Below are 14782 nucleotides of genomic sequence, written 5' to 3' on the forward strand. Positions count from 1 at the left end.
ATTGTTTTGACTCAACTAGTAATGCCTTGGCTTGTAATCACTTTTGTCTGGCAACTATGGCTTTTTTTACTTACAAGCTGCCGTTATTGAGTTAAAATTATTAGCAGGTGAAATTGAGAACCTTGCAGCAAATGACTACGTTTTATATCGTGTCGAAAGATTAATGGATGATTTAGTTTAGCTTGATGATCCACAGCTCAATCAAGTGCATGCTCATAGTTTATTTGTGCATTGGGAATTCGTCTTCAGGGGCCAGACTGTCAATAGTGAACTTTATTGCCAGGTTTTAAGACGTCTGTGGGAGGATGTACAGCAAAAGTGACCGGATCTGTGGTGCGTGAATCATGAAATGTTTAGATATCCCCTTGTAGGAGATTAGATTAGACTAGATTAGATTAGAATGAAATACAGTTAGCATCTAACCGGAAGCGCATTTTCACAGTGCAGAATAATTTGCATATATAAATAGTATATAGAGAGTATATAGAGAACAGAGAGGTAGATTAGTTACAGTGGGTGCAAATGAGCAAATGATTACAGGTGGTACAGTAAAGAAGGTATTGTATACCATGCTAAAGAAGTTTGCATATGTAAACAATATACAGTGAGTAAGGTAATATAATGAGTGCAAATGAGCATATGAGTTATAAGTGGAGTGTAATAGGAAGGTATTATATACTGATGAAGAGTTATATACAGAGTGCAATGATTTTAGTGTAGACAGTGTGAAGATATTGTATACTTATAATAAATAAGTTGCATATGTAACTGTAAACAGAATGGGGTTTATTTACAAAAGGGTTATATGCACTGAGTGCAAAGAAAAAGGATATATGGCAAAATAAAAATCATGTGCATATGAATACATATATATATATATATATATATATATATATATATATATATATATATATATACACACACAGAGAAGGGTTATGTAAAATTAGTGCAATGGTTGTGGATGAGGAAACATATTGTATACCGTGGTTATTCATAATGTTATAACTGCTTACTGAGCTGTTTACTTATCATGTGTTAGCATTCATGTTAGTCTTAGCATTTAGCCAGTAGCCTAGGTATAGCATTAGTTCTTGTGTTTCTTTTCTAATTTGGTGTTTGTCCTTAACATGAAATAAAGGAAATAAGTAAAGTCTGCACTTGCTTCCAGCCTCACATATCCTCATGACAGTATACTCAAAGCTTTACCCATGAGTTAGAAAAGTTTGAGTTTGAGCCATGCTTTTAACTTATACTGATTTATAAGAGTGGCATTCAAGTCAAAGCATGACTTTGTGATGATATTTCTAATGAATGAAAGTATAAAATTGATAAGACATTTACAGAAACCTTTAAACTTTTTGAAGAAACCTGTAACTTCAAAACTCAGAGAAAACTCAAACATTTACTTAAAAAAAAGAAAATATTTAATGAAATGATCTAAAAGCTACATGGCTTGTCTATTTATATCTTTTATTGTTTTGAAACTTTGCATGTTTTTTTTTTTCTAAACAGGTAAACCTACTTCTATTTTTAGTGACACATCAAGAAAGAGTGATCACTACTGCTAGTAAAGGAATTAAAGGTGTGAACAGACCACAAGAGAAACAAGACTAAAAGTGTAAAGTTATTCTTTATAATAATTAGCTCTAAATCTTGTAGTATAAGCACATGTACAGTATTATGCTGTAAGAACCTTAATGAGTAACAGCCAATAAGAGACAAAGAGGAAACTGTAGAGGGATAGTTTTTATTGCACAGGGAAAGCCCTGTTAATAATAATCATTCACCAGCCATATTCTTTCTCACAGCTCTGCCCCTTCGCACACATGCACCCATATAGTGGCCATATGGAGTAAGTGAGGAGCGGCAAAAGATCATATTGAAAAATGTTCAGCATCATCTGTTCAGTTTTCAGATAAACTAATTATTTTTTGAAAGTCAATTTTTTATGATATAAGAGTGTTTTGCATTTAAATTTCAAATTAGCATACCAAATATATGTGTAAAAACCCCATTAAAATGTATTCAGTGGTTTTTCGGTGATGTGTGCACAAACAGACAGACAAACTAACAGACAGAAACATCCAAAAACCATCTTGATGTGTTCTATTACTCATCTTATGTCATATTAAAGACTTAAATAAAATAATTAATGTATTAAAACAAAACAATGGATATTCGACCTCTGATAGCATCCTGTGATATTTTATGTATAACGGTATAATGCTGTAAAATACAGGGTCCCACAGGACCTCTGCTGTTCTCAATATACAAGCTTCCCTTTGGTAACATCATTAAAAGACATGGGATTATGCTGACTATACCCAGTTATATATCTCATCAAAACCAGATGAAATATCCAAGTTGTCTAGATTAACTGAGTGTGTCATAGATATAAAAAATTGAATGTCCAATAATTTTTTCTTACTTAATTCAGATAGGACAGAGATATTACTTATTGGTCCCAAATCCAGCACACGAAAGCTCTCACAATTCAGCTTGTATTTAGAAGTTAAATTCTATTACTACTTGCTTGACAGTAAAAGACCTGGTGTAATATTAGACAGCATCTTGTCCTATTATAAAAACCGCCTTTTATCTGAACATTTTATCTGTATTTGATGCAGAAAAGCTAGTTCATGCTTTTATGACCTCCAGACTATTGTACTGCATTACTAGGTGCTAACTGGTCTTTATGTTAAATTATCTTCTGTTATGTTGAACTTCCAGCTGCCTAACACACTGTCACACACACCCGTTCCGCGACCGGCACTAGGACCCGGAAGTAGTACGGTCGCGAAACAAGGACGGAAGTACGGAAGCATAAAAGGAGCCAAGATGGCGCCTCACACTCGCTCAGTCATTGAGTTTCGCCCATGTTGGTCCAGATTGTCCGTCAGCCAAATCGTGAGTACTCATTTTCTCGGGTTTGCTTTCTGATCCGAGTATGTGTTTATAGGACGCGGGTTAAATTTTAATTTTTTCCTTGCTCCCCTTGTGTGAGAGTCCTTAGATAAAATCGCGTGGTTATCCTGCCTATTCGCTTACTTCCACGTTTGGGTTTACCACCCACGCTACAAAGGGCTAACCGCTAGTGCTAAAGTCTTCCGATCATCCAGGTTAGTTCGTGACAGAATGACTGAGCCACAAGCGGAAACCCAGCGGATTATGCGCGCCCTTTGCGACGTGGTAGATCAGCACGCCACGCTAATCAATCAGCTGAATGGAGAGCTCGCTACTCTGCGCCGGCTCGTCCAAGACGTCGCGACCTTGCTTGAGGAGACGCCGCGCTCCGGTCATCATACTACGAGGGACTGGCTCCTAGGATTAAAGACGAGCTAGCCGGACGAGAGCTCCCCACCAACCTGGAGGGATTGATTCAGCTCGCCCTCCGGATCGACCAGCGCCTACTCTCTCGCCCGAAGCCAGCCCGCAGAACCCTGCCGCCAGCACCCACCTTCGCCCACGCCACTGCACGACCACCGACCACCTTCACTTACACCACCCACGGGGATGTCGGATCTCCACCTCCTGCCGTGGTTGACACCAGAGCCGGGGAACCCATGCAAGTAGGACGCGCCTCCCTAACTGTGGCCGAGCGTGAACGCCGTTTTCGGGAGGGGCTGTGCGCCTATTGTGGGTCGGCGGCGCACCACCGAGCAATCTGTCCCCTTCGTCCGGGAAAAGCGCAGGCCCGGTGAGGAGGGAGAAAGACTCACCGGGCCCCCTCCAACTCTCCTCCACGACCACTGACACCATCCCTCGTCTCACGGTTCAGGTAACCCTGCAATTTGGCCACAAACGGGTCAGAAGTACCGCGTTCATCGATTCTGGTGCCGCAGGTAACTTCATTGACTCTACCTATCCCAAAGAAATGGGGGTAAAGACCGAGGCGTTATCCCAGCCCGTTCGGATTACCTCTGTAGACGGTCGCCCCCTTTCATCCAGTCCCATCACCACTCAGACTCAACCTATCACCCTAGTCATCGACCGGCACCAAGAGCAAGTCCAGTTTCACCTCACCTCCATCTCGTCACCTCCTCTTATTCTCGGACACCCTTGGCTACTGCAACACGACCCCCTCATCTCCTGGACACAGAACCGGATCTTACAATGGGGGCCGACCTGCACCGAACTCTGCCTACAGGCATCGGCTGGGACATGTTCTAGGGAGTCCGAGGCCCCCGACGTCAACACCAACGCCATCCCCACCGCCTACCGGGACCTGGCTGAAGTGTTCTGTAAGAAGCGCACCACACACCTACCTCCTCACCACTCCTACGACCTCGCCATAGACCTTCAGCCGGGCGCCGTTCCCCCCCGCGGCCATCTTTACTCCTTATCTTTCACCGAGACGCAGGCCATGGAGGAGTATGTAGCCAATGCACTGCGCCAGGGTACCATCCGACCCTCCTCCTCGCCTGCTGCCGCGGGTTTCTTCTTCGTGAAGAAAAAAGGCGGGGAACTTCGCTCCTGTGTCGACTATCGGGGGCTCAACAACATCACCATAAAGAATCGTTATCCATTGCTTTTTACCAACTCAGCCCTGGACGCCCTCTCTGATGCCACCATTTTCACTAAGTTGGACCTTCGGAGCACCTACAACTTGGTGCGCATCAGAGAGGGTGATGAGTGGAAGACGCCCTTTATCACCCCCAACGGACACTACGAGAGCTTGGTGATCCCTTTCGGCCTTTGCAACGCCCCCGCCGCCTTCCAACACTTCATCGACGATGTCCTCTGGGACATGTTGGGGCGGTCGGTGTTTGTCTACCTGGATGACAAACTAATCTACTCACGCACAGTCGACGAGCACATCCAACACGTCAGGGCAGTTCTTAAGAGATTGCTCGCTCACCAGCTTTACTGTAAGTTGGAGAAGTGCGCTTTTCACGAGCGCTCCACCACGTTCCTGGGTTTCGTCATCTCGCCCCAGGGTGTGGCCATGGACCCGCACAAACTTGAGGCTGTGCGTCATTGGCCCCTACCCAAGACCCTCAAGCTGCTTCAACGGTTTCTCGGGTTTGCGAACTTCTACCGTCGCTTCATCCGGGACTACAGTACAGTTGCAGCACTCCTAACTGCTCTGACCCATCCATCTTCTCATCACTTCACCCTCAACTCCACCGCCATCTCTGCTTTCCAGGAACTCTGCCACCGATTCACCACCGCACCAATTCTCCTCCATCCAGATGCTAGCCAACCCTTCGTTGTAGAGGTGGATGCCTCGAATGTGGGCGCCGGGGCTGTTCTCTCGCAGCGAGGTCCAGACCAGAAACTACACCCATGTAGTTTTTTCTCCAAAAAGTTTGACCCCACTCAGCAGCCATACAGGGTAGCGAGCTGCTGGCCAAAAAGTGGGCTTTGGAGGTATGGCGTCACTGGCTCCAGGGCGCCAGGGAGCCGTTCATTGTCTGGACCGATCACCAGAACCTTATCACCATCCGAAACATGAAACAACTCAACCCCAGACAGGCGCGGTGGGCCTTATTTTTTGAACAATTTAATTTCCACCTTTCCTACCACCCGGGGTCCAAGAACACCAAGGCCGACGCCCTCTCCCGACAACACGAGAAAGACGTCCCCCGGGCGGATCCCGCGCCTGTCCTCCCAGCATCCAAAATCATCGCTCCGCTCCACTGGGATTTGGAAACGAGAGTCCGCCAGGCACAGGCCGAAGAGACCACACCGGCAGGTGTGCCGCCTGGACGACTGTACGTGCCACACTCCAGGAGAGTGGAGGTTCTTCAGTGGGGACATTCATCTCCACTCTCTGGACACCCGGGCACTCACCGCACCCTTCAATTCATTTAGCGCGCGTTCTGGTGGCCATCCATAAGAAAGGACGTCGGGGGAACTCCAACCACTACCTGTCCCACGTCGTCCCTGGCGACGTATCTATTAATAGCCGTCGATTTCATCACGGGCCTGCCGGTCCCTGAGGGGAAGAACACCGTCATGACAATCGTGGATCGATTCTCCAAGGCCGTGCACCTGGTGGCTCTCGCCGGACTCCCATCAGCCAAAACAACAGCCGAGCTGATACTAGAACATGTAGTCCGCCTGCATGGGTTCCCGAAGGACATCGTCTCGGACAGGGGGCCCCAGTTCACTGCCCGGTTCTGGAAGGCCTTCTGCCGTCTGATCAATTCAACCTGCAGTCTATCTTCTGGTTACCATCCTCAGACCAACGGTCAGACGGAGCGGACCAACCAACAACTGGAGCGCTACCTGAGATGTTTCATCGCCGATCGCCAGCGCTCCTGGGCCCGCTACCTCATTTGGGCAGAGCTGTCTCACAACCTCCATGTCTCGTCAGCTACCAACCTAAGTCCATTTGAGGTATGCCACAGTTTCCAACCTTCCATGTTCGAACACCAGGAACCGGAGGTTGATGTACCGTCGGCCCAACAGGTGGTTCGCCGGTGTCGACGGCTGTGGCGCCAAGCCAACCACGCCATCCAACAGGCCAATGCTCGCTACACCATTCAACATCGCCGTCGACACCCTCCGGGACGATTGTACAATATAGGTGACAAGGTATGGCTATCAACAAAAAATCTTCATCTCCACTCAGAGGCACGGAAACTTTCACCCCGATTCATCGGCCCATATCGCATTACCCTCCGGATTAATCCTGTCACCTACCGGCTCCAGCTGCCTGCGGCGCTCCGAATCCATCCGGTCTTCCACACTTCACAACTAAAACCCTTCACCACTTCACCTATGATTCCACCCTCCCCCCCTGCTCCTCCTCCCCGAATCATTGACGGTGGCCCTGCCTACACCGTGCGCCTGATCCTCGATTCGCGACCGAGGGGCCGGGGCACCCAGTACCTGGTCGACTGGGAGGGCTACAGTCCTGAGGAGCGATTGTGGGTTCCGGCCCGGTTCATCCTCGACCCCGCTCAGAGCTCATCAGGGATTACCGTCGTCGGGTATCCTCCACCCCAGGACCGTCGGGAGTCGGTCCTGGACAGGGGGGTACTGTCACACACACCCGTTCCGCGAAACAGGAAGCATAAAAGGAGCCAAGATGGCGCCTCACACTCGCTCAGTCATTGAGTTTCGCCCATGTTGGTCCAGATTGTCCGTCAGCCAAATCGTGAGTACTCATTTTCTTGGGTTTGCTTTCTGATCCGAGTTTGTGTTTATAGGACGCGGGTTAAATTTGTGTTTTTCCCTTGCTCCCCTTGTGTGAGAGTCCTTAGATAAAATCGCGTGGTTATCCTGCCTATTCTCTTACTTCCGCGTTTGTGTTTACCATCCACGCTACAAAGGGCTAACCGCTAGTGCTAAAGTCTTCCGATCATCCAGGTTAGTTCGTGACACACACAATATGTTTGCAAAACTATTTCTTCTGTCTGATACCAAAATGAGGATGGGTTCCCTGTTGAGTCTGGTTCCTCTCAAGGTTTTTTCCTAATTGCCATCTCAGGAAGTTTTTACTTGGCACCGTCGCCGCCGCCCTCAGCTTGATCATCAGGGACAATCAGCTCATTATGATTTATACATTATTTTTTCTCACTCATACACGAGAGCTTTTATCATTATAACATGTGTAGACCTAAACCATATTAAAGTCTAAAAAAAAGTCTTCATAGCAAATACGTTATAAAAAATTTAATTTTTATATTTTATTTGCTTAGGCTTCTGTTTTGACATCCCAGAAATCCCCTTTACATAGAACGCTTAAAGCTGGGGATCTAAATCAAACTGCTATTAAAATTTAATCATAATAAAAAATATAACAATGACATAAAACATTTAAAGATGAAAGCCCAAAGGTGGGCCACTACATTATGTACTATAACAGCTCCTAGCACAGCTAAAACAGGCAGCATGTTCAGCACCAAGGCCAGCAACAAGGCTCTTCAGAAAGAGGCAGGGCATTTACTATATGAAAGGTACATTTACAATATAAAAAAGCAAACAAGAATACATTGCATATTGTTTTAAAATATAGTAAATTACACTGGCCAAAAAAAAAATTTGCTTTGCTTAACTTTGACTACAGCAATTACTGTAGACCTTATACTGATGACAGATTTGTTAAATAATTATGTGTTAATCTTTCCAAATAATCTCAAAGTCCCTTAAATTCCAAAAAGTTTTTTTTTTTTTAAACAGTGTGTGTGTGTGTGTGTGTGTGTGTGTGTGTGTGTGTGTGTGTGTGTGCTTAGTTGGTTAGTTAGTTTTAAAAGTGGCATATACTGCAGTATCTTCTGATGCCACTAGAGTGTGTCCTGTTCTCAGTGTTACAGTGGACTACAGTTGAGCATATCACATCATCCTGCAGGAATAGAACATGAATAACATGCTATCATACACACACATACACAAATAAATGTATATACATGACTAAAACCACAAATCATCAAAACATATTATCCTGCACACTCAGACACACTCACCCGTCTGTGTAATGCTGCATAATTAGGTTCAGAGCTGGGTTTAGAGGGTAAAAGACCTACACACACACACACACACACACACACACACACCAAACGTACTGTAAATCTACTTATTAAAGAACATCTCATTAGTGAAAGAGAGTGGTTGTGTGTATTCACCTGCTCCGTCTTCTGTGTTTTCTGTCCTTTTTTACCATCACTAGTCATGGTTTGTTCTTGTCTCTGTCCTATAAAATAAAAGACGGGTATGAGATCTGTGTGTGGGTCTGTGTATGTACAGTATGTATTTATATACAGTCATGGCCAAAATTGTTGGCACCCAGACATTTTTCCAGAAAATCAAGTATTTCACAAAAAGGTTTTGTGTGTTGAAGGTGTGTGTGTGGGAGGGTGTTTGTATACCTCTGTGTTTCCAGTATATGACTCCTCCAAGTATAAGCAGCAGCATCACAACAATGCTGATGCTGATGATTATGATGATGATGAGGAGGAAGATGTTAATGCCGTAAGGGTGCCTGTCTGTAAGTCATTGTGAACAGATACTGTATTGATTAATTTTCTATTAAAGCAGCTTGATAGTAGCTTTTTGGTTCTGTAGGACAGATATTCCAGAATATATACAGTAGGTATAGAAAATCACCCCCGTTAAAAAGAATAACATTTTGTTGCTTTGCAGCCTGAAATGAAGAAATGCACAGTTTTTGTTTTACTCAGTACAACTTTTAACAACCATGGGGAAGATAACATAGAGATGTCAGAAAAAAAAGACTGATTTGGAAAAGAATCACCCCCTTTTAAAATGACTAGTAAATTCAATCAGGTGAATCTAATCACCTTCTTAAGGGCACAAAAAGGCATTTGATTTTCAACGGTGATCAGCTGGTGTCATTTTATAGTCAAACTTTGGCTTATGAGCGTAGTCATTCCAGAAGTGTGCTTGTATATCAAGACACTTATTTATCGAAGTGAATTTCCCCATAAGAAATAATGGAAACCCAGATTATTTGTTCCACAACCCCAAAAACCCATACAAAAATAATTAGTACAAAATATAAATAAAAATAAAACCAAATTTTACTGCACTTTACTTTTGAAAAGAATCCCAACAGAGTAGTGTTTCCATTAATGTGTTTGTTTATGCACAGTGCGCGCTGTGTGTGTTTGTGTGTGTGTGTGTGTGTCTGTGTTTGTGCATGCTTGTGAAGCAGAATTAAGACCAAAGGAGGAAGCTGAAGTAAGACCAAACGACTCTCTCCCTCCCTCCTTCGTCTCATCTTATTTGAGAGGAAGCAGGGGGCTACTGTGGACTTTTACACACACACTAACGGAAACACTGGTCTGTTGGGAAATATCTTTAACAAGGAACCTTTCTAATGATACTCGCACGCGCACACGGAATCACTGTTGTAAAATAAAAATAAAACAAATTAAACTGCACTTTACCTTTAAAAAGAATCCTGACAGAGCAGTGTTTCTGTTAGTGTGTGTGTATGTGTGAAAGCGAGAGAAGAGAATAAGGGAGGGGGCTACGGGGTAGGACGACTTTCACACATAAACACACTGTCATGCAGAAACACTGCTCTGTCGCATGTTTACTCTTGTCAGGATAGAAGGAAAATGGATGGGGCAAAAAAACATCAAATTCTTGAGGAAAATCTGCTGCCCTTTGATGGAAAAGGTCTACCTTCCATCATGACAATGTCCCAAAGCACACAACAAAACTAACCACACAGTGGTTAAAGGGGAAAAGGTGGATGTCCTTGCATGGCCAAGTCAGAGCCCAGACTTAAACCCTATTGAAAATCTGTGGAATGACTTGAAGACTGCAATTCACAAATCATCAAATTTAACTTAATGTGAGCAGTTCAGCTAAGAAGACTTGGCAAATATTGCATAGTCTAGATGTGCAAAGCTTTGTGTTCCATTAAGAAGGTGATTAGCTTCACCTGATTAAGTTCACAAGTCATTTTTAACTACTACATTTCTAATCAATGTTCTTCACAAGACATTTGCATTAGCTTCACATCCTTTATATAAATCATATTATGTTACCTTTTACTTCAATTGAGACATCTTTAAAGTCATTGTTGCTTATCCGACACCTGTACCATCCTCCATCTTCTACAGTCAGGTGTGATATGAGCAGAGAGAGATTTCCTGAAGAGTGATCATTAACCAGCTGAAATCTGTCTTTGTACTGATCACTCTTAGGAGATATATCTACCCAATCATCTACATTTGGGTATTTCTTCCATATCAGTGTCCCAGGTGTGGTGTGGAGGTCAGTGCAGGAGCAGGGCAGCAGTACTGAGTCTCCTGTGTATGCAGTGATGAGTTTTGCATCACCATTTCCTTCCAGTCTGCAGCCTGTAGAAACATGCCAGTTACTGATCTGTTAATGCAACAACTCGGGACAACTACACACAACCTGTAACTCCAACACTCGCTAAGCCAATCATCTGCTAGCTGCATAGAGTCATCACTTAGGTTTGACTATATTAAGACTGCGTCTGTTCCCCGAGCTAAACAAAAATGTAGAAAGACTCAGAAAGTCTGTTTTTAGTCATTTAAATAATATAGAGACAAAAAATTCAAAACACACTAAATACACAACCAGCACTTCTAATCTGAAGGTAGGACTGTTAAATATTAGATCTCCCGCATCTAAAGCAGTTATTGTTAATTAAGCTATCACAGACCAGAATTTTGATATATTGTGTTTAACAGAAACCTGGATTAAACAGGACGAGTATGTAGCACTAAATGAAGCTAGTCCTCCTAGATACAGCTGCGTACACCAGCCTCAGCTAACTGGTAGAGGAGAAGGCGTCGCAGTTATTCACAACGATAATCTGGCTATCGTACAAAAACACAGATTTAAACTTAATGCATTTGAAGCTCTCTATAGTAACATAAAGTCAGCTCTGTCGATTCCGCTAATCATCATTTACAGACCTCCAGGGCCGTACTCTGAGTTTCTCTGTAAATTGGCAGATTTCCTCTCAAACCTTGTCGTTTCTGTAGACAAAGCATTAATTGCTGGAGACTTTAATATTCATTTTGAGAATCCAGAAGACCCTCTGAGAACAGCATTTATGTCCATACTGGACTCAGTAGGAGTAAATCAGTGTTTAGTAGGACCCACTCATAAAGCAGGTCACACTTTGGATTTAATATTATCCTTCATATTAAGTATAAGAAATATAACCACAATTTCACAGTCTGAAGCTCAGACCACTGTCTTGTCTCAATTAAAGTGTGTTACAGTAATAATGTATGCACAGTGCCACACTACCACATTAAACGTACATTCACATCAAATACCACACAGAGCTTTATCAATAGTCTCCCTGAGTTATAAACTTTGATTGGATCGCCATCTGACCCCACAGAACTCGATCTGGCGAATGAATATTTAGAGTTACCATTTCATTATACCTTAGATAATGTAGCTCCAGTAAAAAAAAAATAATTAGAGATAAGAAACTCGCTCCTTGGTATAACGACCACACGCACTTTAAAACAAACCGCTCAGAAATTAGAATGCAAATGGCGTCTAACAGAATAACAGAACCCATGTTGAAAATAATTAACTTTTTACTCTGCAGTGGGTACATTTTCAAATCTTTTAAATTAGCAGTTATTAAACCACTAATTAAGAAACCTGACCTTGACCTTTGTCAGCTGTGAAATTACATGCCGATATCAAACCTCCCCTTTATCTCTAAGACTCTGGAAAAGTTAGTAGCACACCAACTATGTCCATATCTACATAGGAATGGCATAAACAAACTGTATCAGTCAGGATTTAGGTCTCATGACAGCACAGAAACAGCACTCGTTAAAGTAGTAAATTACCTCCTATTGGTTTCTGATTAGGGTTGCATCACTATACTTGTGTTACACGACCTCAGTGCAGGTGTGTTACTTCTATTTTAGTGACACACCACCAAAGAGGCCAACTGCTGCTGAAGGAAGTGTGAACACACCACATTAATAAGTCATTCCATGACATCATCCTCACATTCTGTAAACAGTGTACACAGCTCAGTATTTCAAGCATCTTTACAACGAATGGCTTTCAACCATGTGGTCAACCTCAATGAGTAACAGCCAATGAGAGAGCAAAAGGGAAACTGTAGGGGGACGAGGCAGGAACAACCAGAACACCAATCATGATGAGGGAGACTTACAAGTTCTTGTTTAATAAGTTAAAGACATTTTTTTTTTTTTATGTCAATCATAATTTTCTCATGTTTATATTTATATTTGGTTAGATGGTAAACAGGAAAACTCCAAAATAAATTCACTTTTTTAGTGAGTTTTTTAGAGAGAGAAATAGCAGACTCACCTTCAGTGACATGAAGCTGTATGAGAAGGAGAAGAAAACACACCTGCATTCTTACTGAGGACCCAAACACACATTAATTCAAAGAGAGAATTAGAGCTAAACACACACTGACCAACTGCTGCACTGTGTCTCATAATAATGAACACACTCTACAGATCACACACTGCATGTTCATCCACACCTTCACAGGAAGTCCAACCACAGGAAGTACAAAATTAGAAGAACGTCACTGACCAACAGAACTGAAAAGTCTCTCATGTCTGTTGTACAACATAACTAAGTTCATGCTCTAAAGACAGCTCTAAACACAGACATCCAAACACTTTCTATTTAATCAACAACAAAACGTTCCAAAAAAAAAAACAAAGACAGAGTAAAGATATTTAATGTAGTGTACAATTAAGTGGCATTTATTGTCATTTATTATAAACTACATGGTTCATATCCTGTGTAGCAGGGGACGGAGACGGGGGCAGAAAAGCAGCCTCTGTGGAGCCTGGAACAGGAGTGACATCATCAACAGACACAATTTCTACAAGCCTGGAGGGACATCAATGCAAATACATGAGAGAGATATTTAATATAAAATCAAGAAATCAAGAGACCAAGAACTTTTGGATTTTATAGGCTGGAGTGGTTTTATTTATCAACTTGCCTTGCACCACCAGGGTACGGGGTCAGTTCCAGACTAGGTTCAATTCCCATCTCTGTGTTTATGGAGTCTACATGTTCTCCCCATGCTTGCTGGGTTTCCTCTGGGTACTCCGGTTTTCTCCCACAGTCCAAAGACCTACAGTACACTTTAGGCTAATTGGTGTTCCCAAGTGGCCTGTAGTGTGTTTGAGTGTATGTGTGTGCCCTACGATGGATTGGCACCCTGTCCAGGGTGTTCACTGCCTTGTGCCCTAAGTCTCCTGGGATAGGTTCCAGGCCTCCCATGTCCCTGAATACAGGATAAAGCGCTTAAGACGATGAGTGTGTGAGAGAGTTATCCTAGCCACAGGTGCAAGAGGTATTAAATCCGCGTAAAATTTAAAATACAGCTGAGTATGTATTTTCAAAGCATCTCAGAGTGGGAAATTGCTCCGAAGCAGCAAAAAATTTCAGAATGGCGCCATTTAGGTCAATTTTCATTAGTAGGAGTAAGAGCTATTTATCAGGATTCTTAAAATAGGAAATCACTCCTATTGTATCTCCACTAAAATGTCGGAGAGCTCCGGAGGCATCTTTACTGGTTAGAAGTAGTGAGGAAATGGTGTTCAGGCAAAGACGTGTGCGGAGGAGAGATGTTTTCATAACACTGAGTGAAATAGAACTAAAAAAAAACACACTATTGGACAAAAATGAGATAATTTTTTTTTTTTACATTGTATGTGCTATTTAACTGGTTTATTAATGAACATCATCGTCATATGCTGTCTCCACAGGTTACTGATACTGTACGTTTTTTAGTAGCAGCTTTGAAACCGTGACACAGTGCAGTGGCGCAGTGGAAAAGTGCTCGCCCTATCATCCTGAGATCGCTGTGTGATGCTGTTACCTCTCACAGCCGGAGGCCTAGAGAGAGCTGATTGGCCAAGCTCTCTCAGAGGGGAGGGATGAGAGATACTTTGCGCTCCCACATTAATCACGGCTCTACAGTCAATCAGGGGCGTCTGTGAGCTCACGCACGCAAAAGGAGCGACTAGCGCTTTCCTCCGAGTGTGTTACTCCGCCCCTAATGTTGTGTGAGCGAACAGTTAGAAAAAAGATGCGGTCGGCTGACGTTACGCGGTTCGGAGGAAACACGTGATAGTCTTCAGCCCTCCCGGCTAAATGGTAGTAGTAGCCTTAATGTGGGAGCCCCCTAGTGACGGGGAGGAATTGGACACGACTAAATTATGGCGAAAATAGGGAAAAAATCCCAAAGAATTATAAAAAAAAAAAAAAAAAAAAGAAGAAGCTGCACTCATGGAGCTGTGGGCTTCATTCACGACACACACATTAAAAATAATAATAATCATACATACGTTTTACA

General features: G+C 43.1%; 1 long non-coding RNA gene across 1 annotated transcript; it reads right to left on the reverse strand.

The window, feature by feature from the left end:
- Positions 1-8205: 8205 nt before the first annotated feature.
- Positions 8206-8643, reverse strand: LOC128539339 (uncharacterized). The gene is made up of 3 exons (XR_008364587.1): positions 8574-8643; positions 8415-8470; positions 8206-8293 (listed from the first exon to the last, which is right to left on the reverse strand). It is a non-coding gene; the product is annotated as an uncharacterized LOC128539339 (long non-coding RNA).
- Positions 8644-14782: the final 6139 nt, after the last annotated feature.

This window comes from Clarias gariepinus, chromosome 2, assembly GCF_024256425.1.
Source record: "Clarias gariepinus isolate MV-2021 ecotype Netherlands chromosome 2, CGAR_prim_01v2, whole genome shotgun sequence".
In the NCBI taxonomy this organism is placed as follows: Eukaryota; Metazoa; Chordata; class Actinopteri; order Siluriformes; family Clariidae; genus Clarias; species Clarias gariepinus.